The 20,239-nt window shown below is 42.0% G+C and overlaps 1 long non-coding RNA gene across 1 annotated transcript in view; it reads right to left on the reverse strand.

The window, feature by feature from the left end:
* Positions 1-19,701, reverse strand: part of LOC131482056 (uncharacterized) — a 92,652-nt gene extending 72,951 nt beyond the window's left edge. Inside the window, exon 1 of the long non-coding RNA XR_009246740.1 lies at positions 19,645-19,701. This is a non-coding gene — a long non-coding RNA (uncharacterized LOC131482056). The remainder of the gene's footprint in view (positions 1-19,644) is intronic.
* Between the last annotated feature and the right edge of the window lie 538 nt (positions 19,702-20,239).

The raw sequence follows: 20,239 nt of genomic DNA on the forward strand, positions 1-20,239 counted from the left end.
TATTAGCTTACATTTTTACTTAATAAAATTATTGTTATTACTAGAGAGGCAGAGAGAGGTAGACTGATTTCTAAATCTAATCCCACTGTATATTCTTCATGTCTGCCTTCTTTCACTCAGCAGAATTTATTCATGTTGGCTCATGTATCAATTTTTTTTTTTTTGCTCAGTAGTGTTTCATTGTATGGCTAGACTAAGATAGTAACATTTGTTTACTCATAACCCATTGAAGGATACTTTGGGTTATTTCCAGTTTTTGCAAATTGCAAACAAAGCACAAGCATATTCAGGTCTTTGCATGAATCTGTGCTTTTGTTTCTCTTATATAAATACATACGAGTGAAAGGACTGGATCATATAGTAACTATGTATTTAACATTTAAGAAAATGTATAATTCTTGCCAACACAACTTAAAACACCCATATGTAGGATAGAATATGTGGTAGAGCAGGTTAAGCTCCCACTGGGGATACCCAGTCTCATAACAGAATACTGGTTGGAGTCTCGGCTGCTCAGCTTCTGATCTAGCTTCCTGCTAATGTTCCTGGGAGGCAGCAGAAGGTAGCCCAGTAGGTGTGCTTCTGCCACCCATGTGGGAGATCAAGATGGAGTTCCTGGCTCCTGGCTCCTGGCTCCTGCCTGACCCAGCAGTTGTGGTATCTAGGGAGTGAACCAAGAGATGGAAGAACACTTTTCTGTCACTCAGTTTTTCAAATACATGAAAATACACACCTGTAAAAAAGAACCTCAAGCATCATTTATTTGCTCATGTAGATGTTTACCACAGCTTGAAGAGGCATGTCCCTATCATGAAGACCAGCAACACAATTTGAAGGACCCAGTAGAAAACTCAAAATGGATCTCTGTCTTAGTCTGTTGGGTGGCCTATAAAAGCATAAATTTGTTGTTCACAGTCAGGAGACTGGGAAGCCCAAAATCAAGGTGTCAGCTGACTCAGCGTCTGGCAAGGGCCAGTCTCCTGCTTCATAAATGGCTGTCTTCTTACTGTACCCTGATATGGAGGAAGGTGCAAGGGGCCTGTGTCAGGTCTGTTTCCTAAGACCACTAATTCCACCCATCCCTCAGGACTCTATCATGACCTAATCACCTTCCAAAGCCCACCTTCTCATACTTTCACCTCGAGGAGTTAGGGTGTCAACATATGTTACGGGGAAACATTTATGCCACAGCTAGGTCCTTAGTTTAAACAATTAAATAATTAAAAAAAACTAAGAATTTCAAGAAGGTTACAACCTTATTAGGGCCTTAACCTTGTTAAGTCATGTTAAGATGATATCCAGCTTCTATGAAAAGAAATCAGTGGCCTAACCATAATGGAGGGGATGGTGATGTGTCTGTCTCAAGGAACAGTAAATTCCACATTAGGAAGTTGCATGTGTGTCTGCTGCTGACAGACTGAACAATCAGTGAGAGAAGCAACTAGATTGACCTTGATTGATCTAAGCCTATGACATGGGGCCCACACACGGCCCTAAGTGGGCCACCAGGACCACTTCATTTGTGCACCCATATTGCTAACACTGGGGTAGCTGTTTGCAGAGGCTGCCTGATTTGATTAGTTATACCTATTCCATGTTGATGTTTTCTGGTGGCATTAGCATGTGATATAAAGACCTTCATACTTCATTTCTACCTTTACTTGTTCATTCATAAGCCTCTGGACTACGTGTCCTTGTCCCCAGTCTTCCAATATTTTCCGCTCCAGGCTCTTGAGCCAGCATTTAGGCAATTTTTCACTGCCCATGATTTCTTGTATTTTATAACTTCTGGCCATCTCCCTCTCTCTCTCTCTCTCTCTCTCTCACTTTATAGGGCAGAGCTACACAGAGAGATGGGGCAGAGATGGAGAACTCTGATCTGCTGGTTCACTTCAGAAATATCCACAATAGTCAGGTTGGCTTTTGGCAAATCAAGGAGCTGGGAATCCAATCCAAGTCTTCCATGCACATATCAGAAACCCAATTCCTTGCGCCACCACTGCTTCCTCCCACAGTCTGCAGTAGCAGGAGACTAGAGTCAGAAGTTGGAGGAGGTCATCTAACCCAGGTACTCTAATACGGGGTGGGGGGGCACTGGCATCCTAACCTCCATGCTGAACACCCACTCCCTGCCATTTCTCTTCATACAAAGTGACTGGCCACTCTCTTCAGTAGAATTTTCTCTCCATAGCCCTTCAAGACCTTCCCCAAGTGGAACTGCAGTGCAGCGGCTATGCAGGTTTGCTCGTATCCATGAACTGAGCCAGCCAGGCTACAAACCAACCTTAGAATTTCCCCTCCTCCTCTAGCTGATTGAAACCAGCCTGCACCCAAAACCTTATGCCAAATCCTAGAGGGAACCCAGAAAAACTGTTATGTTCAAGACAGTTGAAGTTTCTATCATTCACAGCCCAACTAAGGAGAAGGGGACCAGGATTTGTCCAAAACCTACAAAGTTCCTCCAGCCTTCAGAGGATCTTAATTATCCTAACAAACTTACAAAATACCCTTGAGTGTTCTTCATTTTACAAATAAGAAACTGAGACCCATGAAAGTTAATAAACTATGAACACACACTAGGAAGTAGCTGAACTTGGATTCAATTCTGTATCTTACAGTCCTTAAAACCACTGAATACAGCAAAGGCAAATTTCTGTGACATTACCCTTTCCAATGAGGTACAGGGAAAAACCCATTAACAAGACATGCAGTTTCCTGGCTTTTTAGGGGGTTGAGGGAGAATAATTTTCATATCTTTCAGTACAGTCTTGAGCACTGTTCCTTTCTGAATATCAAGGTTTTGCTTGTTCATTTTTCAGTGTCTGAAACCATAGGATTTGGTCTAGATGGCCTACATTCCAAGTCCTTTCCAGCCCTGAAAATGTAGAATGTCAATTCTTGACAGTTTTCTTGAAAATTCCCAAGTTAGGTACTAGAAGAACCAGACGTTGAAGTGAGCCAATAGGCAAAGCTTCCCTAAGCAACCCTTCCCTCCTAATTTGGTCAAATGGATGAGGTATGTGTAATTAACACAGCAAGAATAACAAGCTTCCGGCCAAACACTGCCCTCACTTAACCATACTCTTGGGACTTGATTTCAGGAGGGGCAGCGGATGTCAAACCCAGGGTGGAATTTGGCCTAGTCTGTGGATTCTTATAACTTCCAAATGATGTCAGTGCATTCATTTGAGAGAAGGAGAAAGTGCTGAGTTTGGTGTATTGACCTTCATAAAGAAAAACCGGGAAACCGCTGGGCTAGGGCCAGAGTCTACCAATGTTTTGGCAGGACAAAGCCATCTGGGGACAGTTGTACCCAATTCATGTTCATTTATGGCATGACCTTTCTTTCTGGTCGTTTGTTCCAAGAGAGTAAATATCAGTCCCATTCTTGCACATGGCCGAGAGGAGATGGATCTGCTAAAAAGTTTCATCTGCTGACCCCAGAGTCACTGAAGTTCGAGTATGTGCAGCAGCAGCAATAGTGTTCAATGAGTTAATTTCTTATTCTTAAAAGCAGCAGCAAAAATTTTTTTAAAGATTTATTCATTTTATTACAGCCAGATATACACAGAGGAGGAGAGACAGAGAGGAAGATCTTCCGTCTGATGATTCACTCCCCAAGTGAGCCTCAACGGGCCGATGCGCGCCGATCCGATGCCGGGAACCTGGAATCTCTTCCGGGTCTCCCACGCGGGTGCAGGGTCCCAGTGCATTGGGCCGTCCTCAACTGCTTTCCCAGGCCACAAGCAGGGAGCTGGATGGGAAGTGGAGCTGCCAGGATTAGAACCGGCGCCCATATGGGATCCCGGAGCTTTCAAGGTGAGGACTTTAGCCCCTAGGCTATGCCGCCGGGCCCACAGCAGCAAATTTTTGAAGAAACATTATCTACATAATGCTAACAAAATAGTTTTGGTCTTAGTTAGACAACAGCTTTTCTCTCCTGTGTCTGTTCACCTGAGAGTTGACCTCTGTTCCAAGTGCTAGGCACAGTGTTCTTTTTCGCTTATTTTGGATTATTCTACTCTTTTCCATATAGCAATTGTGCATGGTTGCGGGGTTCAGGGTGATAATTTAGTTCGTGCCTACAGTGTGTGGTTATCAAATCAGGACAGGTAGCTTTTCCTTCTCCTTTTTCATGATACTTTTTTCATGTTTGGAGTCCTTAAAACTCTTATCTTCCAGTTCTTCATAGAATATAGTTGGCTGGAAAGTATAATCACTACTCTAATGTGCTATACAATACTGAAAGTCTATGTTATCCATTATCCACCTCCCCTGTGTCTTCTCCCATGCTCCCTAGGCTGTTGTAATTACTATCCTCGTCTCTTCTTTGAGATGAGCATTTTCAGGCTACACATATGCATGAGCACATATTGTGTCTGCCTGCCTGTGTCTGGCTTACATCATTTCAATCATGTCCTCTATCTCCATCCCTTTTGCCATAAATGACACAATTTTATTATATAACTGAATAATATTCCATTGGGTATAAACATCAGATGTTCATATCCATTCATCTACTGACAGACACTTTAGTTGATTATCTTAGAAAAGTGTGAAGAATGCCCAGGAAGAGTTCTGGTGAAATCAAGAGAGTGTATGTCAAGGGAATCCAAAGTGCCAACATTCTACTTTGGTCCAGACATCCTGTCCCACAGAGAGTTCATAAGGTAATAAAGAGAAATGGGTAATGTAGAGTGAGCTCTAGAGTTAAAAGGTCTGGTTTCAAGTCCTTATTTTATCATTAACTACACCAAGGGAAAAAAACCTCAACATAATAATAATGCTACTTTCTCACAGAGTTCTTAGGATGATAGCAATTCCTGGAAAAGGTTCACTTTTTGACAGATAACATTCACTCAACAAATGCTACATATTAATCCAAAAAGTCGTATGCACATCAAAAGCAAGATCAAATGTAAACAAGGAATAACTTCGTTTTCCTCAGGACCAATGCCTGGTACATAAGCAACTTGAAACTCTGGGAACAGCTGGCAACCTTGTCCTAGTGTGAGAGTCTTTTTCGAGAGAGAAAATCGTGGCTCCTATAACCTTCTGGCTGGACCACAGGATCCAGGGAACTGGAGTTTTCATGACTGCATTTAGAAACACATACAAAGGAAAGACAAGACAAAGAATATGCAGTGGGATATTAGTTCAGCTTGGTGATGTAAGAAGCAGAAAAGAGACCTACAACTTACTGACATTTCACAGCATAATGACAGTACCCATTGAGACACACAGCCTTGTCTATGTCTAGAATCTAGTCAGATAAGCAATTCCTCCCTGTCAGGAAACAGGGGGAAAGAGCAGAAAAGCAAACAAAGAAATTCAGACATCCTCCTCGTTCCTCCAACTTCCTTACTTCAGCAGTTCTCAAAATGTGGCTGGGTAACCATCCACACCAGACTCACTGGGGACAGGCACCTGGGCTCCCCACACACAGTGAAGTGGGTTCTTTAGAGATGGCTCAAGAAGCTGCAGCTGACACAAGAACAGATTGTCCAGTTCACACTGAAGTCTGCAAAGAGCAAAGGTGCTATTGTAAAATGCTGGGAAGAATGGTTGGGCACCAAGACATACTCTCCTATGTGGGAGGAGACACAGGCCCAGAACCCACGCCCACATGCAGATGGTACTTGCTCTGGAACAGCTGGGGTGAGTTCTGGCTCCAGCACCAGTAAGGCCATCCGAGAGCAGATGCACCCCGGAGCCTGCTTGCACCATTTGTGCCTCCTCCTTTGCTTTCTTCCTGGCCTTTTGTGACTATCAACTGAGCTGAAGTGTGAAAAGGCCTTGCAAATTTACATAATCCTAGGACTTCTTTAGTCCATGAACTCAGAAGTAACCACCCTTTCCCACTTCCCTCACAGCTATGTGGAATCAGAGGTTTATGTCCCTACCCCTGCTCAACCACAGGCCCTCCGCAAAGATTAGGTTCACCAGATAATCACAGACTTCATTTCTTAAACTTGTGCAGACCTATGTGGATGCCATAACAAATTGGAAGATGCCACATCATGTCAGGCAAAAATTATTTTCAATTTTATTATTTACTTAACTGTATTTGTTTCAAAGATGGAGAGACAGGACAGATAGAGATCTTCCATCTGCTGCTTCTCTCCCCAAATGCCCACAATAGCCAGAGCTGGACCGCTCTGAAGCCAGGAGTCTGGAATTCAATCTGTGTCTTTTATATGTGTACTTCTGCAAGAATCTGAATCAGAATCGGAGCTAAGACTCAAATCCCGGCACTGGAAAGTGAGATAATGGGGCCCAACTGGTGTCTTAACAGCTGTATCAAACACCCACTCCCAAAAACATTTTTTAAAAAATACATCTTCTCTTATTAATGCCAGTATTTGGTCATTTACCTTGGCTCTAGGTCTGGATGGCTCCACCTACATGGTTATACCTCAGGTTCAGCCTCAGAATCCCTGTTTCTCACACGGAACCTCTCATTTTCCATCTCAAATGGATGGAATGCTCTTGACTTTCTAATGTTGAGCACTGGCCTCTCCATCCTCCCACAATCTCCAGCTCACGATCTGCAGTCCACTGGGACCCTGACACACCTAGTCTACCTTGACACCATCTCTCTAATCCTACCATCACTGCCCTCATCCTGGCCCCAGCGCATCACTACTTTGGCTCAGATACATGGAAGTGCAGTAGTAAAAATTATCATTTCAGGGATCTGCTCACAGCTGAATCGCTCTTAAGCAAGAGTGTATAAAACAAGACAAAGGCATCATGGATGTTGATGTGTGTGCTTGCCAGTTGACAAGACCCAGCACAAGAAATATAAAGCCTCCCCTGTGAAGCCTCTGCTTCAGAACACACTTAGGGCAGTTTCCAGCTGCCGCTGAGAGCAGCATCTCTCCTGGGAACTCTGAGATGCAGAATGATTTGGCTTGTTTATTTCACCATCAGTGCATCCTTTCCTGAAAATAAACTACATTCCACAGAAATCTTTGTGGTTAGATTTTTGTCCCATAACAACCCCCTTAGGATTCAAGGCAGGAAGCTAGAAGGAGCGGGTGCACAGGAAAATCCTTGAGCCACTCTGCTGGCCCTGGCCTGCCTCCCTCTGGACTTCTGGTTGTATATAATAAATAACACCCTTACATGAAGCCATTACTGCTTAACCTTTTTGTTGCTTGCAATTAAATGCAACCTTGACTGAGAATGAAAAGGTACAACAGGAACTTGAACCTGAATTCATGACTTCATCTATTTTTACTGCTGACTCTATACCAGGGCTAACTGGGGACACTATGCAAACATCGAAGAAATGAGCTATTCTGACATGACCAAAGAAGGTTCATCTAACAGCCCCTGCTTTGCATTTTCCAATGTGGAGCGTCAACCTGAAGAACACTGTGCAGAGTCAGACAATTCCAATTTCTGTGCATTTCCAAACATACAAGGAGCTAACTCAACCATTGTCCCCAGGATGGGTATGTGACTAGAGTAAGACATTGGCTTGATTTTCAAATCTTACTGTTCTTTTTCTTTGGCTCCTGGGCCTTCAAAACTCCACCTCTGTTTTGGGATCTAATAAAAGCAGAGCCTTGGTAAGTGAAGGCCTGGCAAGCTATTCACACTTGAGCCAGTTGGTTCATCCACTCCAGGTGACAGAAAGGCATCCTCTTTTCCTCACACCATGGAAATGAGTGGCCTTTGTTGAAATTGGCCAGTGTGTGTCCTGAGGCCTGGCACTAAAATACAGACAACAATATGGTGCAGCTTTGTACTAATTAGACCCTCACTTTATCACCTAAAATGTTATAATGAAAAAAAAACACATAACAAAAGCAGGAGGAACTGGAGTTTTTAGGGGAGGGCAGCCAAATGGTGTTGAAATGCAACATAGCCTTAACCAGGTCTGACTTGGCATTTGTCTTCTGCAGAAATTCTTTTCTCTGTTATTTATATCTGTCACATGTCTTTTCCTCACAAATAAAAGATGTTACAGACAACAGTACAGTCTCAGCACAGTGTCAAAGGAGGTGGAGAATGGTGAGCCAGGAGCTGGGGCTATGGAGACCATGTTGGAAATCTGACATAAGAACCCAGACCTGGAACTTGCTGCGGGGAGTGGTACAAGTGGCTGCAAACAAACAGCCATATACCAACTGTAATAAGTAAAATCAAACTGTAGACCTATGGGTGACACAGCTTAAAAACCTGCCCCAAGGAGATTCTGCTAACCAGAAGTACAATGACCAAGAGCAAAAGAAAGACAAAGGCAAAATGAGTAGTACTGAAGACTCCTCTACAAAGGAACAAAACCCTGTGCCAACTCCAGAGTTAACTGAGGAAGACATCGAGAAAATGGGGGATGCATATTTTTTATTTTTGTTATTAAACTTCTTATCAACAATAAGCACGTAAAGCAGGCATTCAAGAAATTTAAGGAATATGTCACACTGGAAATGAATCTAATGAAAGCTGATATATCAGAAATGAAGAATACAGTGGATCAAATTAAAAGTACAGTGGAGAGTCTCCAAAATAGAATGAAGCAAGCAGAAGAAAGAATTTCAGAATTGGAAGATATTTCCTGTAACCAGGAGAAACAAACAAAAAGATGGAAGCAGAGATGGATCAGGCCAAAAAAAGTATTCAAGAATTGAAAGACACTATTAAAAGGCCTAATATAAGAGTTATGGGAGTCCTAGAAGGTGCAGGAAGAAAAACTGGGATTAAAGATGTATTCAATGAACAATTAAGGGAAAATTTCCCTAATCTGGAGAAATAATTGAGAAACAACATCCAGGAGTACAAAACTCCCAACAGGCTTGATCAAAAGCAATCTTCACCAAGACACATGATTATCAAGCTCTCCTCAATTGAACATAAGGGAAAGATCCTTAAATGTGCACGTGAAAAAAAATCAATTGACATGTAGAGGAATGCCAATTAAGCTCACGGGAGATCTCTCACAGGAAACTCTACAGGCAAGAAGAGAATGGAGTGACATATTCCAGATTCTAAAAGAAAAAAATTGTTGGCCTAGGATAACATATCCAGCAAAGCATTCTTTTGTCTTTGAAAATGAAATAAAATTCTTCCACAGTAAAGAAAAGTTAAAAGAATATGCCTCTTCCAAACCTGCCCAACAAATGATACTTCAAGATGTTCTCTTGACAGAGAAGAGGAATAGCACTCACCAAAACCAAAGGCAAATGTGAAGAACATCCCAGTAATATGACAACAAAAGACCAAGTCAATGAACAACTCTGAATGTAAATGGCTTAAGCTCAATCAAACGTCACAGATTAGTACAGTGGATTAAAAAACAAAAGCCATTTGTTGCCTACAGGAGACACATTTCACCAACAAAATCATTGGAAACTATATCGCATGGATTTTGATTTACTTGTTGTTAGTTGCATCTCTTCAATATACTTTCTTCTGATTAAATTCTTCAGTGACTCATAGATCATACAGTAGCATCATTTTCTTCGAGAAGGTTCTTGATTTTCTTTTTCATTTCTTCAGTGACACATTAGTCACTCAGTAGCATGTTATTGAACCTCATGGTGTTGTTAATTTCTTTTTTCCTTCCGTTGCTGATTTTGTTTTGTGGCTTTTCATTTAAGGGGATGTATAGTAGCTGTGTAATGGAGACTCATATCCAGATGTGAGGATACAATGCAACATGCATCTCTACTTCCAGACTAAAGATGAACTCCCAGTGAAACCATTTACTATATGACAATAGGATGCTGGACTCTCTGCCATTGTCCATGCCCACAATAAAGGACATGACTGTGTATGAAGAACTATACTTTAGTAGTGATACATGGGAACTTGGTTGGGGGGTTAATTGGGGAGGGGATAAGGTAAATCCCAGGGGCCTATGGAACTGTACCATAAAATAATAATAATAATAATAATAATAATAATAATAATAATAAATGATTTTTAGAGAAAGATGCTTCAGAGTCTAAGTGGGTCATTTGTAAGGTGTTAGGCTCCCTCATGTATCCCTGCAACAGACACTTGCAAACAGGCAGAGGGCAAGCAAAGAGCAGTGGCTGCATTTGCAGGGAGGGAGACAGTTGGTTCCACGGCACTCCTGAAACATGCTCAGTGCAAAAATAAAAAGGTGAGTCACTGTCTTCTCCGTGGGAAATGAAACGAATGGCTCTGTCACCCGCCGCAGAGGCCAGCATGTAGCAGCCTGCAGCAGCGCTAAAGCCTGGGGTCCGAACCCATCTGCAGGAGAATTCAGTATTTTTGACTTTCAGCCTAGACTAATAAACTTCTTTGTGTTTGCAAAATTTTCATTGCAGTTTCAGTTGTCTTGGCGTCAGCTATTGCATGAAAAATCAGGCGGCCTTGCTCCTTTCAGGTGCGTAAGGCAGTTATGGACCAGCCTGTTTTCTGTCCTAGAGCAAAGAGGGAGTTTGTATGAATGAGCACATACACGCACATGCACACATACACCTGTGTGTAGAGCGCTGACTGTAAGAGAGCAAAGGGCATGAGACTCCGCTAAGCTATGTCCTTGATTAGCATTTTGGCTACAGTGTCTGGGTCTAATCCAGGTTATTTCAGTTTTACACATCACTCCAAACTGTTGATCAGCTACTTTATTGGTTTTAATCAGACCCACTAAAGAAACACGAAACCTCGTTAGGCTAGCTAATAAACAATGCATTGGATGCTCAGCAGTTATGGTTCTGAGAAAACACAGACATGACCAAAACAAGACTGTGACCTTTAGGAAATGACAGTAGAGTGAATGACAAAGAGAATAACGTGGGGAGAATAATACTGGGCCTTCCCTGACTATAGGGTAGTGAGAAGACGACTGTGGTCTATGAGCTCCTGCATTTGAATACATCTTTATGTATAAACACATGTGCAAATTTCTTTTCTTGGAAATGATTCTGTAACTTACACCAGACTAACAAAGGGATCTTGGAGGATATATATTATAGAGACAGACAGAAAATTGTTCAATAGACTTCACGATAGCTGGGATGTTTGGGCAAGGCATTGAATCTCAATGACCTTGGTTTCCTCATTTGTGAAATGGGATGACAACACGGACTTATTATAAGAACTAAATTTAAAAATATAGGAAGGTTATAGTCTGGTGCATATCACATGATAAACATTAACACATGTATGTTATCATGACACAGATATAGAAGAAAAAAGCTGAAAACAAGGCACTGGCCTAGAGCATTCGCTAAAAGTCTTATGCTTCTTGAGTCTCAAATACTCTTGGCCTGAGTATATCAAGGGAGGCTACTTGGAGGAATCAAGGCAGGATTTTAGCCTTGGAGAATTAGGAGAATTCAGATCAAAAGAATTGGTGAGTTGTCAGGGCAAGAGTGAGGGTCGGGTGAAGGGAGGGCTTGGAAGAGGATTTAACGTTAATTAAGGTTTAGTCTTCAGGTTAGAGCATAATGGTAAATCCACAGCAACAGTGTTACAAGAAGAATTAGTACAGTTCAGCCTGCTTACATGAAGGGAAAGGACGCTATGAAGGCACTTGGCCTGCCACAGCTCAAAGTTGAGTGGCGAGTTAGAGAATCATGACCCAGAAAACAGGTCCTCCAGAATCCTAGAAAGCAGAGGCTCTCCCAGCCCCTCTGCCTTCTGGCTGCACCAGACAATGCAGATGAATAGAGCTCCCCCGGGGGAACTGCCCTGCACCTGATTCTTCTCTGCCTCCTCAGCTCCCAGCAAAAGGCACCCAACAAATAGGAGGGAGCTTCAAAATGTCCGTGCAAAATTAGAAGTCTAGCCTAGTGGTTAAGACACTATGTCCCCACAGCAGACTGGGTCCAGCTACAGGACACCTTGGGAGGCAATGGTGACGGCTCAGGGATTTGGATCCCTGTCACCCTCAGAGAGACTGGGACTGTGTTCCTGACCCCCAGCTTCAGCCTGGTCCCATCTCCGGTCAATGTGGGCATTTGGAGAGTTCACCAGTGGATGGGATCTCCCATCATCTCTGGACTGCATTACTGACTTGCTCGCCCAGTCCCTAAGATGAAGCATACCAGAGAGAGAACTGACTGAAAGAAAAAACATGTTTGAGACTTGGGAAAGACCAAAATGTTCACTGGATACGGCAAGATGTATGTCACCAAGGAATTCAGTGGAAACTGACTTCATAGCATGGTAGGGGCAAACGTGATAAATACAACACACATTCTCTTTAGGCAGATAAATACAACACATGTTCTCTTTAGGCAGATACAGCAAGGATGCACTCATTATCTGCAGGACTGACAGTGGGAATAAGGTGGAAGGGAAAAATGCCCAGTTAATTGAGGGAGGTGTTCTTGATTTATAATCTAAAGACCTAATATCAGTTTAAACACTACAGGGAACTAGCCAGCCGGGATGGAAACTGAAGTTACTGGAGAGAGGGCAAGAGTGAGTGGACAGAAGTCTTACAGCATCCCATTGGTGTGTAGAGGACAAAGGAGTTAAGATTTATTCAATGGCAACTGTGTTCTGTTATTATTGCTCTTCTTTCCATAATGGCCAGTCCACAATGGTTCCTCAGGCACAAAGGCACATATATCCCAGTCTCAGGAAGCGGCACATGTTCATCTTTGTCCTGAATCTCTTTCCTCCCAATATCTCCATGACAGCTCCCTCTCTCTCTCTCTCACTTCCTTGGATCTCTGCTCAAATACCATCTTCTGAGGTTTTCCCTGACCACCTATGTGAAGTAGCTACCATGCCTCCACCTCCTTCTTTTGGCTCCATTCTAATTTTCTCCAAACCACAGAGTAATGCTAGTCCATTTATTTATTCTGTGTTCGTCTGCACCATCTGTCTACCACCTTGTCTCTGGCCCAGAAAGGTCCAGCAGGAAAGCAATTTGGCTTGTTAGCTTCATCGCTGCCCCAAGTACCTGAGACGATCCTGGCTCTGTGTTATGGGGCTCAAAGGGTTGCATTTTAAAAATCACACAGCAATTGAGCAGTGCTAGTCAGAATTCAGAATCAGTTCTCTTTGATTCCAAGATCTCAACTGTGTCTCTACCTTGCACATAGGAAAATCAGTCTCAAATGATTTGTTCTCAAATTGGTTGATGTGACTTATCAACAAACAATATTTGAGTATGAAAACCTAGGCCATTTTTCACCCTTCACCTGCTTATGTGGGATAATATCTGGTTTTACAGTACTTAATTTGCATTGAATTAATAGCAGGATTAAAATGAGACAAGCTATCTCAATGCAAAATACCATGTTCTGTAAAAAAAAAATCTAGACTGAGAGAAAGTCTATAGAACTTCAGGATTTTTTCTTCTATTTCTATGAAAATGACATTGGAATTTAGGAAATTCATTGTAGATCGCTTTGGGTAGTAGGAATATTCAGGTAATATTCTATTTATGACTGTAGGTTATTATTCTGTTTAGTTGTATGTTTTTCAATTTTTCACTGGGCTTCATAATTTTCAGTGTACAAATCTTTCATTTCTCATCATTAAATTTAATCCCAAGCACTTTCCAGGTCTACTATAAATGCAATTATTTCCTTCATGTTTTGTTTGAATGGCTTACTGTGAATTTACATTGATGTTTCCATGTTATTTTTATAACCTCCTTTATCAAATTTGTTTACGAGTTCTAAGAATTTTTTGTTGAAATCTTGGTTTTCTACATGTCAGGTCATGTTGTATATAAACAAGGACAATTATGTTATATGTATATGACTTTCATATATATATATATTTTTATATATATGACTTTCATTTCTTGCCATTGTCCAATTGCTCTAAACATGACTTCCAGGACTGCATTAAACACTAGCTGCAAAAGTGGTCATCTCTGTATGATGTTAGAAGCATCTCATATGTGGCCTTATTTTGCTTCAGCACTTTCTGTTCATATTTGAGTTTTTTAATCATGGACACATGTGATTTGTCAAATGTTTTCCCTGCATCTATTCAGACGTTTATACTTTTTGTGCTACATTTTGTTAATGTGGTGTATCACATTAATTGACATATATAGAAGTATTTTTGCATCCCTAGGATAAATCCCACTTGATCGCTGTGAATAATTTTAAACGTACTGTTGGGTTCATTTACCTAGTATTCTGCTGAGGATTTTTGTTTATCAGGGATCTTAGCTTGCAGATTTCTTTTTTATTAAACATTTAGTGCCAGGAGCTTCTTCCAGGTTTCCCACATGGGTACAGATACCCAAAGCTTTGGTTCATCCTCTACTGCTTTCCCAGGCCACAGGGAGCTGAATGGGAAGTAGAGCTGCTGGGATTAGAACCGGCACCCATATAGGATCCCGGCGTGTTCAAGGCGAGGACGTTAGCCACTAGACTACTGCTCTGGGCCCTGTATTTTTCTTGTTGTGCCCTGGTCTGGAAGTTTACTCTGAGAACTATGGAGCAAAATGTTTGAAAGCGTACTAAAAATTTATTTCTTTGTTTACCAAGAGGAAATTCATGTGTATGGAATTATGTCTGTGTCAGAATTTACCTAATATGCACCAGTTTATATATAATGATTTTGTAGATAAAACAAACATCTTGTCTATACCAGTAGCAAAGAGGTAAACAGAGGGTGGATAGCTGAATTATTCCACGGAGTAACACATTTTTAATTCTCCAAAGTATTTCTAGTAGACTCATACACAATCTTTTTTGATCTTATCCAGTACACATCTATCTTTATTAATAATCTCATTAAGTCCATTTTTAAGATAAAATCTTGGAGAAGTTTTTAACAGTAAGTTAAAAGGTAAGATTTTGGATCTTTTAAATCTAAATCCTCTTTCTTTAGGGTTGCCAGGTTACTGAAAACAATTGGACTTACAGATACTGTAAAATATGTACTGTAAGACTAGCATGAGTAATTGAGTATCAGATGGGGGTAGGTAGGCCATGCTATGGAATCTTTACATAAGGTAACATTGGATTGATGATGAATGCAATGAACGCAATGCAGTGTGCACTTCACTGCAAATACACATAAATGTATCATACTTGGGGGGAAATCAACACATGTGTGTTTGGAAAAATCTTAATCATAAAGGAGCCACACAAATTAAATAAAGGGAGGGTCTGGGGAGAAGAATCAGACCAGAAAACAAAAGTTGTAAGTAAGAAATCAGAGCGAGCCCTGCTGCCAACCAGTGTATTCAGCACAGATGTGAAGAGTACAGCACACAAGCAAGTCTGGTTTCCATACTCATGAAACCCTCATTCATGGATCATGGCGCTCCCCAGTAGCCCAGACTGTGCCCAAGCAGTCAGTGGCAGACCAGAGACAGCCACAGAAAAAGCCTTCCGCACATGGCCTTAGAATTAACATACCCAACAACTTTTTATTAGTATTTCCAACTGAACTCAGTGGCCTACAAGGAACTCCAATTTAGTAGACTATCCTGGTTCCCTGCGGGGAAAGTGGTGGACGATGGCCCAAGTATCTGGGCCCTTGTCACCAGTGTGGGACAACAGAATGGAACTCCTATTCCTTGGCTTCAGCCACCTGGGGAATGACCCAGCAGGTAAAAGATTTTCTCTCTCTTTCCCACTCCCACTCACTCTCCTCTCTCTCCCTCTCTTTCTTCCCCTCCTTCCCTCTTTCCTTCTCTCTCCTATTTCTGTCCTCTGATTTTCAAATGAATAAGTAAATGAATAATTCTTTGAAAAATTCAACAGACTGAGGCATTGACATAGCCTGCTTGTGAGTGTAGCAAAGCTGCAGACCTCAGGTACTGAGGACAGAGCAGCAACCATGAGGAGCTTACTGAGGTGCAGGAGCTGTACCCTGAAGGACCACCGGCTGCCTGCTTCTTCTACCCTCTCCTGCAAGCCCCCAGCTTTCTCCCTTCAGACTATCTGGCCAGAAATCCTATTCATTTTCACGATGAACTTGCTGCTCTTGGGTAGACAGTCTAAGCCCAGAAATGGACTAAGATTATCTGTGTTTATTTTAGTCTCACTTGAAGGCTCTTATCACTAGCAACCCCCCATTACAGTTCACCAAAGTGAAACACACTAGGAAGAGCCACTTTCTATAAAAAAAAAAAAAAAGAGGGCAGAGGATTATTTTGTCCAACCCCATTAAACTGTCATGAAGTTATTCTTTATTTACAAATGTACATTTCTTGCTTACAATTCGCAGGCCCCACGAGGGAGAGCAGCGACAAAATCCTGAATTGCATGATCAGTTTGGTGTCTGGACTTTGGGGGAAAATTTTTCAAGGGTTTATAAAGAATTAGCTTTCATACTAAACTTTATTAAATTCTATCACTGAATTCTTTCCCCCTTTGGAAAGAGCCTTCCAACCATTAAGGCTGGAGAACAGCCCACGTCGGATTAATTCCAAATGAAACGTAGTGGAGGCGCTGGAACACTCACATTACAGACGCATCTGTCTCATTAAATGTACGGAGACACACAGAACAAAACCTAGCCCAATTATAACTCCAAGAACAGCATGTGGGGAGACCGACAGGGCTGAGGGCTAATACCGGGTCCCCTGGGCACACTCAAAGAAGGATTCCCGGAGCCAGCCAGCACCATTTTCCATCGAGATCTTTTCTTTGGCCAAATGTAGAAAATCACTTGGAAATGCCCAATTAGCTTCCTTGCTCTTGTCAATTTTTAATTTCTTTCTCTTTATCACATCAAGATCTGTGATGTCTCCTCCCAGACTCCAACTTGGCATTAAACATTCAGAGGCTGAAAACTGATGAAGAGAAGCTCTCAAGGGAAACCCTAGCCAGGGATCCAGGCTGAGGTCTGCTTTACTTTGGTGAAATAATTGGCACTGGCATTACCTTGAAAGGATAAAAATAACTTTTCTTGCATCAAAAGAGTTGATCGCTGGCAGGAATCATCCACCACTGCCATCGATACAGAGCAAACACTGAAGGCCTCTGTGTGTGCAGGGGGTGCAGGAGAGTGATTTGTTCGTCTCTGATTTCTACTCCAAATAGCAGATTTCCTTAAAACGCATCAAATCTTACACAACTACTAAGTACAATCACCTATTCTCTTCAGACACCCAACAAACTTGGATGAAATCTATTGCAAAAAGTCATGTCAACAAGGATAGCACTGCAGCATTGGGATTCCTACAGGGGAGGGGGTAGAATGAAGCAAGGAAGGATGCTCCAGCTAAATCATTAGTGAGCCTCTTGCTGACATTTAACAAATGGTACCTATTAGCAGTCGTCTTTAACAGCCAGGCCTAGGGTTTCGCCACATTTTAATGCTTCTGGAGTGACAGGGTAGCTTCTAATTACAGTTTTCATATACTTAGGGTAGTCATGGTCATATTTTTTTCTTCCTAAAAAGCTATTATTCAATTGAGAGTGAATCTTCTAACAAATGACACTTCATTATGTTAAAATTCATGATTATGATGAGTTAAAGTGAAAAAAAAAATTACCCTGGGAGACATCCCATGGGAAGGAGTTTTGACAGGTTACTTGTACACAAGCAATTAAGTGACCATACCTGGAGGACCCCTGGGTGCAATGTTTTAGAATTTGGTCATTTGTGGTCTGCAAAGTTTGAAATCGACCGAGCAAGAGAGTGGCATACTTAGAGACATTTATAATGGTGATGTGGAGAGCAAAAGAGACCAGTCCGATGTTACAGGAAAGACAACTATTGAAAATGTCCTCATGAATATAAACAGCTCTTAAAGCTAGAACACTGTCAATGCCCAGGAGAAAAGGCAAGACTTAAGGAATTTGAGAGGTAGCATGGTCACAATGAGATGACCACCCCCACACACACACATGTTGATAACCTACTTTGACTTCCCATTTAACCTAAATTCAACAGAAAATGGAACCGATTGTCTTTCAGAGCCAGATAACAGGATACAGAAAGCCACTGGCACTGGAAATCGTAAAGGACAATCCAGAAGGAGGGAATGATAAAGCGAGAGCCGTACATGCTGTGTACAAATTCTGCTCAAGTCTCTGCCTGAACCTGAAGCATGAAGATGGGCTACTCCAAGCAGCCCAACAGTGGTGAAAGAACTCAACAGAAATTGGGGCTGACACTCACTAAAAGATTTATTTTTATTGCAAAGTCAGATACACAAAGTGAGACAGAGAGGAAGATGCTTCATCTGATGATTCACTCCCCAAGTGACTGCAACGGCCGGGGTTGAGGCGATCCGGAACCAGGAGCCAGGAACCTCCTGTCTCTAGGTCTCCCATGTGGATACAAGATCCCAAGGCTTTGGGCCGTCCTTGACTGCTTTCCCAGGCCACAGGCAAGTAGCTGGATGGGAAGTGGGGCTGTCAGGGTTAGAACCAGTGCCCATATAGGATCCTGGTGCTTACAAGACCAAGACTTTAGCCGCTAGGCCACTGCGCCCGGCCCAAGTGTTCAACTTTTTTTTCAAAATACATTAGGAAAACTTTCCAAAATAACCGCTGCCCCCTCCCCCACAAAGATTTTAAATCTAATACTCAGTCTCTCAAACATTAATTCACAAGCAAGAAATTAAGTATAAACTGAGATACTCTTCTGTCGCTGTGAACCCGGTACCTCCCACCTCCATATGTTTCTTCATATGCAAAATCACTGTTCACACAAAGTCTTGGTGGCAACTTTCATATGCAAACTCAACAGCAAAAGACTCCATTATCTGCCCTCCAGAGATGCCCTTATTTCCACTGTGCACAAATCCTAGGACTTCTGTAGACCAGAAAGAAGGTTACCAGTTTGGGCTCCCCTCCACATGGACAGACAGACATAGCCATTGTCATTCTCATGCTATGGCTCCTTCTTGCTGCACTTTAATGATGCCCAGGCCAAGCAGGTGTGGCCTCTGGCTGCTGGGGTCACTGTGGCCCATCAGAGCAAAATGATTCCAGTTACTCAGGACTCACCTCTGATACACTTGAGTTTGTGAGACGGGAGCTCTTATCCCTAGCTCTTGATGCGCAACATTAGAAACATTAGAGCAGGGTGACATGTGATGTCTACTAGATTTTAGGCTCAAAACTGCTCTCTTTGTCCTCAAAAGTAAGATAGCTTTCATTTACACTCATAGAACACAGAGAACATAATTATGTTCTTTTTCCCACATTGTGAGAGCTATATCCTTTAGGTGAGTTATAATAATATTTATGACACAAAAGTGATTTCTTCTTGCAAAAGAAACTGAATTATAAGATTCCTAAACCCATCCAAGAAATGAAACCTGGAAAGAGAACGCAAAATAGAATTGTGAAGGGAGGACCACCTTTAAGATTCCAAAAGCAATATATCATTTTTTGTTCACTGAAGGAAGTATTAAAGTGCATGCACACACACACACATTTTAGTCTCTGATGGAGTGTTCTCCAGTTATATGACTATTTTCAATGTATGCTGATGTCACAGATTAAATAAAACATAGTAAAGTTTGCTAAATCACAGTGATCTCTTGCCATTTCTTGATAAGTGAGGATCAAACTCCAGCAACCGTGACACTTGTGCATGATATATGTAATTGCTATAGTCTGCATGTGGCTTGTGCCCTAAGGGGATATGACCTTCAGAATGTCAATGTTATGAGACAGCGGGGCCTTGCAAAGGGAAGGCCTCCTCAGGTCACTGGGGGTGCTGCTCCTGGGTGAGCCTAGGACAGTTCCCATGGGTTCCTGAGTTAGTTCTCACCAGGAAGTTGCAATAGAGGAACAAGCCTGACCAGTTCCAGACTCCTTGTCATCCAATCTCATCATGTGATCTCTGCCTTTCACACATGGTTCCACCATGATGCTGTTTGCGTGATGTCACCAGAAGACCCTCTCCAGAGCTGACTGGTATCACGTAGTCTGGACTTTTAACCTTCAAAGGTGTGAGCTAAGTAAATTTCTTCAGAAGTTCCCCAGCCTCAGGCATTTCATTGTAGTAATGGAACATAGATTTCTAGAGTAATAATGCAAGAAAGCAATGCATATTTTAGGATATTCAGAACAATTGCTCAAAAAGTTGGTGCTATTTATCTAATACAATTCCCTTTGTTTCATGTCATATCATCAGGCACATTTAGTGATGAGAAAGATAACCCTTTCCTGACTTTTAAGAAGCTCAGAGTTCAGTTAGGAAAGTCACAAATTTAGCTACCAAAGTAGGAGTGGCACACACCACTGTAGGAAAATACAGATATAACAGGAGGGGTGAGCACAGATATTTCACACAAGAGATTCTAGGCCAGCCTGGCAAAGAGCAGCACACTTGACTGTGCCCTTAGAGAAAGCATACATAGGCT

This window comes from Ochotona princeps, chromosome 15 (genome assembly GCF_030435755.1).
Source record: "Ochotona princeps isolate mOchPri1 chromosome 15, mOchPri1.hap1, whole genome shotgun sequence".
NCBI classification, from domain to species: domain Eukaryota; kingdom Metazoa; phylum Chordata; class Mammalia; order Lagomorpha; family Ochotonidae; genus Ochotona; species Ochotona princeps.